This window comes from Phacochoerus africanus, chromosome 4, assembly GCF_016906955.1.
Source record: "Phacochoerus africanus isolate WHEZ1 chromosome 4, ROS_Pafr_v1, whole genome shotgun sequence".
Taxonomy (NCBI): Eukaryota; Metazoa; Chordata; class Mammalia; order Artiodactyla; family Suidae; genus Phacochoerus; species Phacochoerus africanus.
The window spans coordinates 17,821,665-17,836,588 of record NC_062547.1 but is presented as its reverse complement, the minus strand read 5'-3'; the positions used below and the strand labels follow the sequence as shown (position 1 = coordinate 17,836,588).

Sequence of the window (14,924 nt, the reverse complement as noted above, 5' to 3'; positions counted from 1 at the left end):
GAGCATGGTCTGAGCCGCACAAAATGAAAAACACTATGAATCCTACCAACGAGAAATACCTTTAACTTGGCTTGTTAAAACTAGTATACTGCTAAACCCTATCAAATCCAGTGCTTAGAAAGGCCACGCTTTAGTTTTTCACCAAATAGGTGTCTAAATACATATAAAGCACCTTAGATACAAGCACATTCTAGGATAAGAAAGGTTTTTCAAAAACTTTGATGATGAAAAACTTATCACCTATGAAATAAAATTTTTAATTTAAAAATTATGAAGGTGAATTACGATTAATAACAACCTTATCAATAAGTCAAAACTCTCAAAGCCAGAATCAAAAGATATTTAATGTAGATTATAAGGTCTTAAGTAGGTTTTTTTGAAATACATATGACACCATAAGAATGAATTGTTGGCATTTAATAAACTTTTGGCACTTCCAATAATCCCCCCGCCCCCGGCTTTTTTTCCTGCTTTAAAGAAATGCTGGGTTACCAGTATAGCAACTTAAGGTGGGTGACTGAGTAGGGATAGGATGAGAGTGAGGTCCTCCAACACTACACATGTGAAGAACTAATTCTTAGGCAGGCTATCTGTATGCCAATCAAACAAGCACTCGTTTGAGTTTCTATTAATTAAAACAGTACAGGTATTTTCTTAGTTTTATTATTGTACAAAACTCTTATTGTACAAATGTTGAATGAATGCCACCTAACAACAGGAAGAGAGACTACCAGTTTAAAAGAAGTTATGTGAAACCACAACTGATCTCTTTATAAGTAGCTACCAGAATAAACTAGCAGAACTTAATTCTGAAATGATGCCTCCTAAATTACTTGTGCAGGACAGAGAACAGTGTTGTTATTTTACATCAGTTAACATTCTTTAAAATTTTTAAAATAACAATGACAATTTCCAAGGCATTAGGTACAAGTAAAAAGAACTTCAATTATTTTCTGCCCCATAAGTCATAATCAGTTTAGGATATCTGGCTCATAATCTTAATGTTTAAAACTTACCCACCTCCCTCCTTTCAACTTCACTCACATTTCCCACCTGAGCTTTAATTTGAAAAACAGGCAAGTTTTTTAACAAGCCACCAGAAAAAAGTAAACTTCAAGAGAGTAGTATGGTATAATGCTATGTATTTTTAAAATACATAGATACTATATACAGTTAAATGCACAGAAAATTTTTAGGTAGATGAGAATAGGATAACTTTAGCTTTCCACTTTACATATATCTATATTGCAAGTATTAGTTTTCTAACTCCAATGCTTTGCCTTTTAATATTTTTAAAACATTAAAATAACATTAAATATTAAAAGAAAAGATACTTACCATCAAACCCTCTACATGTTGGTAGTTATGTAAGGAATAACTGAAATAGCCAATGTAAACTATTTGCACCTACTAAGACTGTGTATAAAACAACCTACCATGCTACAGTGCCCCAGTTCTAACCTTTAAGACACAGATATTAGAACCCACTCCACATCAGCACTGTGCTCAGCAATGGGCAGATAACGGACAGGACGCACAGTCTTGCAAACGCCTTCAGTTTCATTCCATTCCAGTGCTTACAATTTCCAAAACATTCAACCTAATTCAACACAAATCAGATAAAACATTCTTAAAATGATATATCATAGCTGTGGCCATTTCAGTAAATTGAAAACTTCTTTAGTAATTCACTTTCTAGGTTTCTACGGGAATTACACAGTTAAATACAGCATTATAGACACTTAAAAGGAGGGGCTCTAGAATCAGACCTGAGCTTGAATTCAGACTGTATCATTTGCTACCTAAATGACCTCAGGGAAGCCTTCATTTCCTCATCTGTAAAATGGGGGTAGGATAGCAACAGTAAATTCACAGAATACTGCTGTGAGAATTAAAATGAAATGAAATGCTATATGTAAAATGGTTCAGCGCTAAACATAAACACAGTCAGCAAATGTTAATTATCATTATTAATATATAGATAACCCTAAAGTACAAAAAATACTCATAACTTGCCAAATCTTTAGTCATATCTGTGCCATTTCTCTGAGAACAACTACATGTATTTGTATAGATTTGTACATTAACACATAAAAATACCTTTCAACAGAAAAGCCGATAGTTCAAACTTTACATTATCCTAACACACCAGTACATTTATGATATATATACATATATATATGATATATACACACAAACACAGCAGCACTTTTTGTCAAGAAATACACTGCAAACACATGTTAACTTGTTATGGTTGCCAAGGGAGGGAGTGGGATGGTAGGAGCTGGGGGTTAATAGATGCAAACTATTACTTTTAGAATGGACAGACAATAATGTCCTACTGTGTAGCCCAGGGAACCATATCCAATCTCCTGGGATAGACCATGATGGAAATTAATATTTTTAAAAAAGGATACCTATGTATAAATATATATGACTGAGTCACTTTGCTATACATTAGAATTTGGCACACTGTAAATCAACTATAATTTAAAAAAATTTTTTTTGAAAAAAGAATTTGTTGGAGCTCCTGTCATGGCGCAGTGGAAACGAATCCGACTAGGAACGATGAGGTTGCGGGTTTGATCCCTGGCCTCACTCAGTGGGTTAAGGATCTGGTGTGACTGTGGCTGTGGTGTAGGCCGGCGGCTACAGCTCTGATTAGAGCCCTAGGCTGGGAACCTCCATATGTCGAGGGTGCGGCCCTAAAAAGACAAAAGACAAAAAAAAAAAAAAAGAACTTGTCTGTTGGCCATGGGGAGGGGTCTAGATCACCAATCATCATTCTAACTCACACATTTGAAATTTTTAAAATATTAACATTGTTTAAACAATATAGCCAAATATCTGAGAATCCAGCCATCTATTAGTGATTAAAAACTCAACTAATACGAACTTTCATAGTCTAGAAAATAAAGTACATTCATGAGTGTTCTCTCATCTACTCCTTTTAATAGCACAGCGAAGCAGGCTCTCACCATTATCCCCATTTTACTGCAGTACTGGGAAAACTAAAGCCCAGCTAATATGAACTTCCCAAGAGTGAACAGCTAATGATGGGACTGGTCTTAAAGCCAGGTCTTCTGACATCGTCACAACTGTTTCATCTACATTGGCCTGGGATATTTCATTTAAAAAAAGATAGAAAACTGTGCTCAATAATTTAGTATGTCAGAGGACTCCACAGAGAATTACACATGGCTGCCCAGTTTTACTCTCCTTATTTCCAACTTTGGTTATTTCAGGAATCACACAAGTGTGCATAACTATAAAATATAGATAATAACTCATCCAAACTTTCTGCATTGGCCAATTAATACCAGAGACCATTTTCTTCCTTACATTTAGATTTTTGAATTTAACATCTTTATAACCACTAAATTATTTTCATTTTAATATTAGGTCTTGAAAAGTTGAGTTAATATAAAACAAATAAAACCATTCATAATGTGGAAGCATATCAAATCAGATTCCATAAATTTACAATATGTCTAAAGAATCTATCTAATATCTAGTATACAAATATTAACAAGTTTCAGTTCATGTTTATGAGGGAAAAAAGGTTAGTATTATTACAGTGGGTTGGTTTGTTGTATAAACAAGTACTTAAATAATTACTACCAAAGGCAGAGTTTCTTAATAAACATAGCAGCCTTCAGCAATAACATTCGAGGGGCTCTGCTAGAATAGACACTGGCCAAGCAGATAAGAAAGACATTTCCCTGATTTCGCATATGCTCAAACTAAGGTACATACATCACAACTTATGCCTACATTTTTCAATATTCTCAGGTGTCCCTTTCCCTTCTCAAAAAGCTAAAAGCCACGTAGATAAAAATATCCTTGAACAAGTTCAAGAACCTAAAAGAAGTTAGAGTGTCCTAAAAGAGAAAAATAATGTAATGACTTATGATTTCTTTGAACCTAACATTTTAAGTACAACCCACAGACCTGAAACTACATTTTCTTTCTGGGGCTGCTCACTGGCCTCCAATACATTAATCCTGTAACACTGTGAACTGTGGTGATAGATTGGTTCATGCTTCTGAACATAACAGAATTTTCCCAAGGTTACATACACTGTGACATGAGAAACATTTTTGAAGCATCTTATTTTCATTAATCAACTAGGCTGGATGTTGTAATAGTGCACACATTATGAACAAAAAAAATTTCATTACCTTTTGAACTTTCCAAAGTCAACTAAAGGCTGTGGCACAGTAGCAAACAGTACTGAATAGACAGCACTGAATCCTGGTCAAAATTCTGCTACTGGATGTCTGTCTGACTTTTTGCATACATCACTTACAGAGAAAGTGAGGTGCGAAGACATTTTATGTGGTAAGGAACTGCCACATCATTACTACAGGCCAAAAATCCCAAGGCCTTGTCAGAACATCCTGGGTTTCTGATCAAATAATAACATAAAAAGGGAAAAATGTAAAGCATGCTTTAAAAAAAAAAAAAGTAACAATAACCACTGCTACTGCTGCTGTTGCTAATTCTAAACATTTACTGAATCTTTAGTATGTACCAGGCACTGTGCTAAGCACTTTTACACATTTTAACATTTAATCCCAACAACACTGATATTAGTTAATAAAGTGAAAGCATCAGACCCCTCGAAAGGACAGAAATTTTACTTTTATAAATACAATTAAATTGTTTGAAAATACAAACAATTAAAGAAACCTTACCTTTTTCTCTTTCAGACTATACCTCTGAGTATTAAATTTACAATAAAACTACATACATTTTCAGGAATCTATCTTCCATTTAGAGAATACTGAGATTCAAGATGTTGACAATCATTAAATAAGAATAAAAAACTCTGAACTTAAATACTGGCCCACACAAAAAAAACCATCCCTTTCATCCAAATTTTAACTACTGAATAACTGTCCCCATTCAGAGAAAAGAGAACAGCTTATCTATCAGGGCTACTAGGAATCAGTTAATGATCTAATTATAGAGACCTCTATCATCACAGACAAAAAATTTACAATTGCTAAGTCAAGTTTTGAACACATCTACACAAATATATTATTTTACACCTAAATCTTATAGTAACTGATTTCAAAAACAGCAAACTCATCTAAGGTAAACTAAAACACTAAGGTGTTTCTGAAGACTCACTTTAGAAATAGCAGCAGCAGAATAATCATGATATTAGCGATCAAACTTTACTTAGCAGAAAGTTCTTAGAAGCTTGGGAAGCTGTGTATAAAATGGAGTAGACCAGAGGGAAGGGTTCCCTGTGCTGTTTAAATCAACTACAGGTCCCAGCATGCAATGCTCTAATCTGGAGTTAGGCAAAACCCGCAAAGCATTTTGGGACTTGTAGTAAGTAAACCACTTCATCCCATCACAGTTTAGTTTCAAGAAAGTCTGAACTATCCAGCACAATTTGACTAGATCTTATTATCAGAGCCTAGTCAAATTCAGTTATAATTTTTTTTGTCTGCTCTAGCACAGATTCTTTAGCATATACTGGAAAAAGTATCACTTAACATTTAGATCCACATTTCACATTTTAAAAAACCTTATATAGAATAAGCATATAAAAGAAATCCTTAAAAAGCAAAAAGATATGTACAATTTTTAAATTATATTTAAGGAGATAATCTTTAAAACAATTTTTTTAAGTTTGATCAGTTTCAAAGCCTTCTATTCCCCTCTAAGAAAAAAGTCATAATTGGTTTACCAGGTTTTCTCTTAACAGACTTTCAGGTTGTATTTTATAAATAATTCTTCTTAAAGAAAATTCTCATAAGGAAACATTTCCCATATCCTAATATTGCCCACTAGGAAACATATTCTTATAGTAATACATGCACATAAAACCATCTTTCTCTCTCTCTCTCCCTCTCCCTCTCTCTCTCACACACACACACAAACACACACACACACACACACAATACTTAAGTTTCTCTTTTGTCAAGTCCTTACTCAACATTTACACCCTCAACAACTCCTCACTCCTCATTTCACGTACAAATATTTGGGAAGAGAACACTTAGAAAAAAATATTCCTACTACAGACCCATTTCCCTCATTCATTGACCTCTGGTAAAAACACAAAAGTTTTTGTTTTTGTTTTTGTTTTTAAGCTATCAACAACATGTCCAAACCCAAGTGGATAACTTTAAGCTGTAATTTATGTATATAGTTTCCACATACACCCCTATTTTCTGCAAGATTGAAGAAGGAGGCTGGGAAAGAACTAAGTGCAATCTGCATCAGGAGGCCTAACACAGGTGGTGGGTTATTTTCAGGCAACAGCACCTTCACAAACATGCTGTGGAATATAGTCCAAGAAATTCCTAACAAGGAAAGATAAGATGGCACACAAATTTAACACAATCCAGCTAAAAATCACCTGCAACACATGCTACTACATTTCACCATAAAAGTGACAGGATACTACAGGATCTGAAGCTTCATCAATACGATATACTGTCCATAGGCCAGAGATAGCAGTTGCCATGGTTACTATCACCCACTTTTATCAAGAAATTAGTGTCATTTCTCTGAAGTTTTGGGTACTTATTTAAAATTCTTAAAAAAACAACAGTTTAGGGTTCTGACTCTTAATTGAGTGGAAGAATCAACTACTGTTTGATTTGTAAGTACGCTGCTTTGGAGATGCACATGGTTAACAATACTTGGATCTGCAGCAGAAAAAAATCAATTCCTTTCTGCTGCTCCTTCTCCTCAAGTACTGACAGTTTGTATTCTCAATGCAGCCAAAACAATAAAACAAAACCCATCTTTTTGGCTTCTGTGTTTAAGTTATTTTTCTCCCCTAGGCCCATAAACAGAGACAAAATAAGGCCTAGATCATCAACCTGTTAGGCCCCTTTCCTTTCCTATCTCAATATTATGGGTTCACTTTTTTGTCTACTTTAAAAAGTAGAAAAATATTTCCGTAGATGATTCCAAAGTATAGGCAAGAATAGTTTTCTTCAACCTGCTGGGTTTTTTTGTTGTTGTTGTTTTCTTTTTAATAAGGGGGGTGGGGGTGTGGTTTGCAGGAAGGGGAGAAGTAGGGGGGCATTCAAACTGCCAGACAAGTGTCTAGTACAAGAAAGCTGCTTTAGAAAAAAGCCCACAGGAAGACTGAAACGCATATACTTCTAAGGGAAGAGTTCTCTACTACCTCAGTTTAAGACTGAATTGACAGACAAGCAATATAAAAGTTATTCTTAAAGGTCTATTTCAACATTTTCACAAAAGATAACTATTCAGAAATTCAATACACAAATAAGATGATATAAAAGCCTAAAAAAATAATGTGGCCACATACACACAAATAAACAAAAGGAGGAAACATGCCACTTAAGAAATAATTATCTACAATAAATTTAATGCAGTGTTAACATATTATCTCTTAAAAAAAAATCTCAAAGCAGCAAAAATACACACTTGGTAAAGTTAAAGTGATCAAAATATATTGCTACACCCCTAATGAATACTTAGGGCCTCCAAAAAAAAAAAAAAAAAAGCCCATGTACAAAAGTTCTGAAAAGTCAACATAAATCATTAATATTTCCCAGCACAAATTAATATGAAGATTCAAACATGCTTCAAAAAATCAGCTCTGAATATACATATAAAGGAACTCTGTCAAAGGTTAGAGACCTAAAACTTTAATCCCTTCCTTTTCTCTCTTTCAATAGTAACTAAAATACAAAAGACTTCGGCAATAAAATACTAAGGATACAAAATTTGAAAGCATATTACTATAACCTTAATGTCAGTATTTCCTCAAAAGAAGCTTAAATATTCACTCTGTAAGATGAAAAAGTTAATATTACCCCGAGATGTTTCATTTTTATCTAGACAGTTAAATATTTTTCTCACCTTTCACAGAAGTAAGTTTCTAGATTTAATTTCTAATTGAAGCTATTTCATAAACAGCAGTCAATTCTAAAATTTAAGGTACTATATACCTTTTGATACTCTCAAAAACATAGGGACTCCCAATTATCTATACATTATTTTATTTTATTTTAGTCCAATTTTGTAAGCAGAGTCTATTAAGAAAAGTAGAACTCAAAGCTCTAAGCATTAAACTGCTGGGTTATTTTTACACAAATATTTCGGTGCATTTCTCTAGATTTGAGTAGTCATTTCCTTAGGCACCCCTCTAAGTTAGAAAAGCAAAAATGATATATACGCACACACACCTAATACTAATGCTATAGATATACATCATTTTCACTTTGAAATAAGTCCGAAAGGTTTAGTAAGAATTTTTCAGAAAGTTAGCAGAATCAATCAAAACAATCAAAATATTAACTGTGACATCTGTTACTCTGTGTTATTAAGACGCTATAGAAGAATCTGGGAACTTAAATACTCACTAAAATCAATTTCTATCACATCAATGGAGAGGCGAAGAAAAACTTTAGTGGATACACATTTCACAGGATCTACAAAAGGAAAAATGATCTTTTTTTTGAATTGGGGAAACTGCCTAGGCAGCATTTTTTAAACAAAGCTTCAAAACTATAACAAAGAGGTTTTGGTAACCACAGCAGTATTAAAAAAAAAATTAATAAAGTGTTCTGGGTGCACTTTTAAAGCACTCATTTCCCAAACGATATGGAGAAAGTTAATATTTTAAAGACAGAAGTTTCTGTCTATGTATTAATTAGCTACCTTTCTCAACAACTTAACATCTGCATGGCTTCTGACAATTTACAAAGAACGTTCATATGTATTATCTCATTTGCCCTTCTGAGAAAAAAAAGTACAGTATTATTCCTAGAAAACAAAAAAATTCAAAGCAGGGTCATCAAATTTTCCACACATTACTAAGTTTTTAAAATTCTGAAATAAAATTTTACAAGCCACTACAGTAGCATGCTATTTCCAGTGATAAATCAATTCACCTAACACTAACAGTTTCAAAGGCCCATGTGCTGTAAATGCTGTGAAACTACATTCATCTTTATCCAGTTATTGTTACATGTTACTAATGGACACATCAGCAATGACCCATACCCAGAGATATAACTTTACTTACATTTCAAGAATTGCAGTCTTTGGGGGCCAACTTAAATACATCAACCATATATATTTACAAAGTGAGTATCTAAGAATTTATTATTGCTGTCCATAGATTGGGAGGAAAAGCACACAAACACACAAAGCCTAAAAATTCTTCCATACAGTACCTCCCTTTCCAAAATTTCAAGTACTCTATATCCCATTTGTATTAATATTATAGGGAATGTCCACAAAGCCTAAAGTCCCAAATCATACCAACTACTTTTGTTTACAGCCATCACACACGAATTTTTAAAATGTGTTCAATACCCTACTCACCAATATGAGCCTAACTCCTCTTTGAAATAAAATAATTCTAACAAAGTTCTGTACCTAAGGGCAGCATCCTTAAGCTAGCATAATAAGCCATCTACTTTGTGTGGTACTGTAAACAGGTAAAAAGCAGTCAAAAATTTCAATTTCAAATAGTAAATGGAATTTCTCAATGGACTTACTCAAAATCTTTCTGGAGCTTTAAGGTGTTAATCCTGCTGCTTAGTTGAAGCTAAGTAGAGCGGTAGTAAGTAGCAAGACCCTCAAAATTCATGTTTCCTTTATCTTGCTGTAGCACCTCCTGTTGGACAGCATTTAGAGTTCTTCATGTAAGCAGAAGAAGAATATTTCTGGGGCAGCTCCTTCCAGATGACTGAATGGGAAAAAGGATGGACCCTTCAAAGCCAAAATAAACAGGGCCCTGTCCATCACTTATACTTCTTAAGAACCAATTCTGGCATAGGCAGGAGTCTTTTTAATCTACTACTGTTCCAGTTCCATAATGACCTGCCTGAGTCCAAAGTGCAACATGCTTAAATAAAGCTTGCAAAATTATCTAGAAACTATGTTAAAAAGCCTTCAGAAGCACTCAAGCAAAAGACTATTAAGGCCATCCAAGCAATATCAGTCAGACTGCAAAAACTATTCTGCTAAGAAAAGCAAAAATATGACATAACATAAAGCACCTGGAATATTAACATGTTAGCCAGAAGTTTGTGTTTTGAGAATTTCCTGCACTATTACTATGCTCTTTATCTAAGAATAGTTGTACACCTCCAAAGTTTTAAGTACAGTAAATTTTTTAAAAACATGAGCGTAACTGCACACAAAATTTTCCTCTTTGCCATTAAAACACGTGTCCTGAGCTTTTAAAATGTATTCAGACATTTTAAATGGTCCTTAACAAGCTAGGATTAAGCCCACGATGCAGAGTCCATATACAAATGGAGACAGAAAAAGAGAATAGAAAGGAACTTACCAAAATCAAAATGAATAATAGTTTTTCCAGTAAAAATGGAGTAACAGTTTCCTATAATGCTGTGAAACCAAGTAAATTGTGAAACTTAAAAAAGGGGGGCAGGGGCTTATCTTCAAAAATCAAAAGAAAAGCTCAAGTATTTATTCCTATTGCCCAAACAAGAGTGAACATCAAATGTAAACAAACAACACAAACACTGAAAAGTTCACTTAGATGTTTTAGCCCTAGTTCCAGTCCGCTTATCAGGCCCTCAATGAAGCTACAGATGCTGATGAGTATCCTCTCTCAAAGGAGATATTCAAGCTCTGCGCCCTAAAGAACCCCTATAAAGTGTGCCTATGAAAAGGCTTCCTTCCTAGAGTGCATAACTGCTTTAAAAAAAAAAAAACTTTCATCATCCCAAATTAATCTGATTCTAATATTCAACTATCAATTATTAACACATAAATGTTCTTCTGTAACGTCCCCAGCTCAAGCATCTCCATTCCTGACACTTACAATTAACAAAAAAAGAAGAGCACAGCTCGCACCCCAGCTATGGGGTAAATCTTTGAAATCCAAAACACAGCCACAAAGTTCACTGTCAAGGCCAGTGCTGAGGCCCACACACGCCCGGACCTTAACTCACATCTGAAATTCTAGAAAGCCATACTTGCAGAGACATCATTTAAAAACAACACAATGTGGACGTGCAGAGTAAGATCCTCTACTTCAAGACCTAAACAAAGAATATTTCAACATATGACCGGAATATGATGACACCCGATTCACCAATGAAAACAAAACCTGCCTACCATTAGCAGTCGTACCCTCATCTCAACAACTCAACTACTTAGAAATCACTCTCGGCACATCTGCACCCCACAACCGGCGTGTGGCCTTCTCCGGGGGTGCAAGCCACAGACAAAGTTGAAAGGAGACATTCTTCCCCCGGTGCCCAATCTCGGTATCAAACCCCTCCCCTACCAGGGCCACCTTGCTGCTACCCACCATCGCGAACGTGGTCAGGGGAAAAAAAGAAATCCTAACAGCACCGCTCAGCAGAATAAAGAGACCAAAGAGAGGATGACGAGAAGTGTTGGGAACTGCGTGCACGGCGGGGCTGGACCAAACGGAAAGAGTCCCACTCCGCGCGCCCCTCCCCCCGGCGGGGGCGCGGGCGGGGGAGGGGCGGCCGCGGCCCCTCTCAGAGCGGCCTGCGGGCCCCGGCCGGCGCGGGGTCCCGGGGGCGCCCGGCGGCCGCGGGCGGCGGGGGCGAGTACGGGAGGGCCGGCCCCGGGGTGAGGGGTGCAGGCAGACTCTCCGGAATAACAAGTTGCAGAAGAAGAAGAATAAGCGGAATTTCCCCAACGCTGCTCCGGCCACCCAATACAAATGCACCAACACACACACACACACACACACACACACACTTGGGCCCGGCAGCGTCAGCAGCCGCAGCTATTTTTTTTTTTTAACCAGATCCCTCAGTCACCAAACAAGATGGATTTCCAAAAAAAAAAAAAAAAAAAATTAAATAAATAACCATAATAAAAACTTCCCCCCGACAGCATCCCGGGGGGGGGGGTGAGAGAGCCCCGGCGACCATCCCTGGGCCAAGGGAGAGCCCAAGGGGGCGGACGAAGCTCCGCGCCCCCCGCCCCCGCCGTCGGCCCCCTCCCCGGCCCCCCGCCGGGACAATGTGACGCCCCCTCCCCGCCACCCCCGGCGCGCCGCCTCTGTCACCCGCTCCGGCCCAGCACTCAGCGCCCAGGCTCCCGAGGCTGCTCGTAAACTTACTTCCAATTTATCCTGGGGAGGGGTGGAGGGCAGAGGGGAAGAAGGGGGAGGCAAGGTTTTTCCATTGTCTTTTTTTTAGGGGGGGAGGAATAGGAAGGGCACGCAGGGGGGCGCCCCGAAGGGGAAGTTATAGCTCAAATCTCAAGTTGACTGAGGGGTCCTGCCGAGAACACCCCCCTTTCCCTTCTCCCTCCCACACACCCCTCCCCTCCCCCTACCTCCCCCCCCCACAACAAACTCCAAGCAGGCAGCCCCAGTTCCTCCCAGAGACAAACACCAGAGACAAGACAGAGAGAGAGAGAGGGAGAGGGAGAGAGGGAGAGAGAGGGAGAGGGGGAGAGGGAGAAGGGGGAGGGAGGGGAAATAGAGCTACTCCAGAAAAAAAAAAGAGAGAGAGAGGAGAGTGAGGAGAAGAGAGAATGGAAAAGCTGGGATACTGCACCCTCCTGCTGCTGGCTGGCTGTCCCCCCTGGCAGCTGGAGGCAGGAACTCTGAGCAGGAGAAGCAGGAGGAGGAGGAGGAGGGAACTCTTCTTCATGGGGAGGGAGGGAAGAAGCTGGAGCTGCTGCTGCTGCTTCTGCTGCTGCTCTGGGCCTCTCGCACTTTTTAGATATTAGTGTGTTAAGATGGTAGGTTGTTCCCTTCTCCCTCCTCCTCCTCCTCTCCTCTCTCTTCTCTCTCTCTCTCCCTCTCTCTCTCTCTCTCACTCTCTCTCCCTCTCTCTGGGCTGTTTCTTTCCTCCTCTTCCCCAGGCAAGGGGGGGGTGGGGAGGAGGGGGTGGGGGGAGGAACTGGATCCTCCTCCTCCTCCAGGAGAGACACACACAGGCCCCGGGCCGGAATGGGGTGGAGGGGAGAAATCAGAGCAGCAGGAGAGAAACTGTGGGAGACAAACAAGCCCAACTCTTCATCCTCCTCCTCCTCCTCTCAGCAGCAGCAGCGAGCACCACCAGCCCATTCACCACCCGGCCCCGGACCGCAGCACCTCCGCCGCCTCAGCCCGGGGATCCCTCCGCCCAGGCCCAGACACACTCGCCCGCGCGGGAGCCCGCCGCGCGGCCCCGCCGGCCCGCCGCCGCCGCCGCCGTGCGCGCCCCCGCCGCTCCCGAGAGCCGGGCGAGAGGGACTGGGGCTGGGAAAGCGGGGACGAGGGCGGGGGGAGAGGAGGCGCCCGGGTAGAGGGGCACAGCGGGGAGGGAGGGGGCCGCCGGGCGGAGTTGTACGGCGGCCGGCCCGGACCCCCGCGCCTCAGCCCGCGGCTTCGGGAGGCACGGGCCCCCCCCGGGGGCGACGGGGCGGCGGCGGGGGGGGCGGCGGGGGCCCGCGGCGGCGCTCGGGCGGGCGGACTACTTGACGTGTCGGTGCGGCGAATTTATTTCACTTTGCCTAAGGAACGGGGTGTGCTGCGGCCCCCATTGCCTAGGGAAAAAACCCGGATGTAAAGTGAGTGAAACTAAACTAGAGTGAAGTAGGGCAGCAGCAGCCAAACTCCAGTGCAGCGGCGGCGGCGGTGATGGGGCTGAGCACGGAGCGGCGGCGGCCAAACTCCTTTGCCGCCGCAATGATGAGCCCGTGCAGCGCTGCAGCTCGGCACCCATATAGCTGCAGCTGAGGCGAGGCCGGAGCCTGCTGCGGCCCCCCCAACTCCGCGGCCCGAGCCCAACTCCCCCTCCCGCCGGCGAGAGCTGCAAAGGGGCTCCGGAGCGGCCCCAACTCCCTCCAGTGCAACAGCAGTTTGAAGGGGGGAAATAAAGCCGCTAGGGCAGGGACGGAGAGAAACGATGGGGAAGCACTGCAATGGGGGAGCGTGGTCCAGGCAACAGGAGAAAGATGCAACCTCAAGTCAAATGCAACATGCAATCCCGGCCGCCGCTCGCCCGTTCCCTCCCCTCGCCACCCCGCCCCCTTTCCAAATAACTACCCTTGAACCACTTTATTAGCAGTACTTAGTCCCACACTCGCTTCGGGGAGGGGCAGGAGATGGGGTCTTTCGCTCACCTTTATTTATTGCTGCTTTCTCCCCCCTCTCCATGTTTTTTATTCCTAAGTTCTTTTGTTCTAAGGGGGATGATGGCATTTACTTTTCTGCTTTGTGTAGCAGGGCAATCACTGGGAATCGGCCACGTATAATCCGGCGGTTTGTCATATTTTATTAGTGAAAGTATTTTATGCCTATTCTACCTCCAAAGACTGTAACATGGAGAACTGCAGGGAGGAAAAAAAAAACATCAGAAGAATTCTTGTTTTGAGAGATTTCTTGGCGGGGCGGGGGAGGGTGGTTGGTTTTGTTTTTTGGTTTTGTTTTTTTTTCTTTTTGGAGGGGGTGTATTTAGATTTTTAAATCGATAGTTTTCAACTTAAAAGCTGAATGTTTTTGTATGGATATACTACTAGATTCTAGAATAACCCCAAACCACTATAACGGGGGGAAAAGTCCAAAATCTTAGATTTAAAAAAATATATATCCCTACTGGACAGTGATATTATCTGTTCTGTGCAGCACGCTGGACTTAATAAGGTAGCGTTGGCCTTCGAATGTTAAATAACAATGAGCCCCAACCTCAACTGAATACAAATGGGGGGTGGGGGTGGTTTTGTTTTTAAGGCTCAGCACTTTTGTAGCATCTGCCACTACGCATTTTCCAGGCATAGATTAGCCATGCAACTCCCATAGGCATGAAGTCCAGGTTTTGCAGATAAAGAGCAACAGTGGTGAGATGATTTGCCCAAAGTCAAAGTGAGTCATTGACAGAACCAGAAATAGTCGTGGACTCTATTTGTTACTAGTCACATCTTTTCTATTAAATAGGATTTCCTCCAAGAAATAAACAGTGTTTAAA

At 40.4% G+C, this 14,924-nt stretch overlaps 1 protein-coding gene across 10 annotated transcripts in view; it reads right to left on the bottom strand.

The window, feature by feature from the left end:
- PHF21A (PHD finger protein 21A) overlaps window positions 1–13,079 on the bottom strand; it is a 201,361-nt gene extending 188,282 nt beyond the window's left edge. For 3 of the 10 annotated variants that reach the window (XM_047775901.1, XM_047775896.1, XM_047775906.1), the window contains exon 1: window positions 12,528–13,078. The gene's annotated coding sequence lies outside the window, so the exon portion shown is untranslated. The other 7 variants (XM_047775903.1, XM_047775899.1, XM_047775900.1 and 4 more) reach the window with 6 other exon arrangements.
- Between the last annotated feature and the right edge of the window lie 1,845 nt (window positions 13,080–14,924).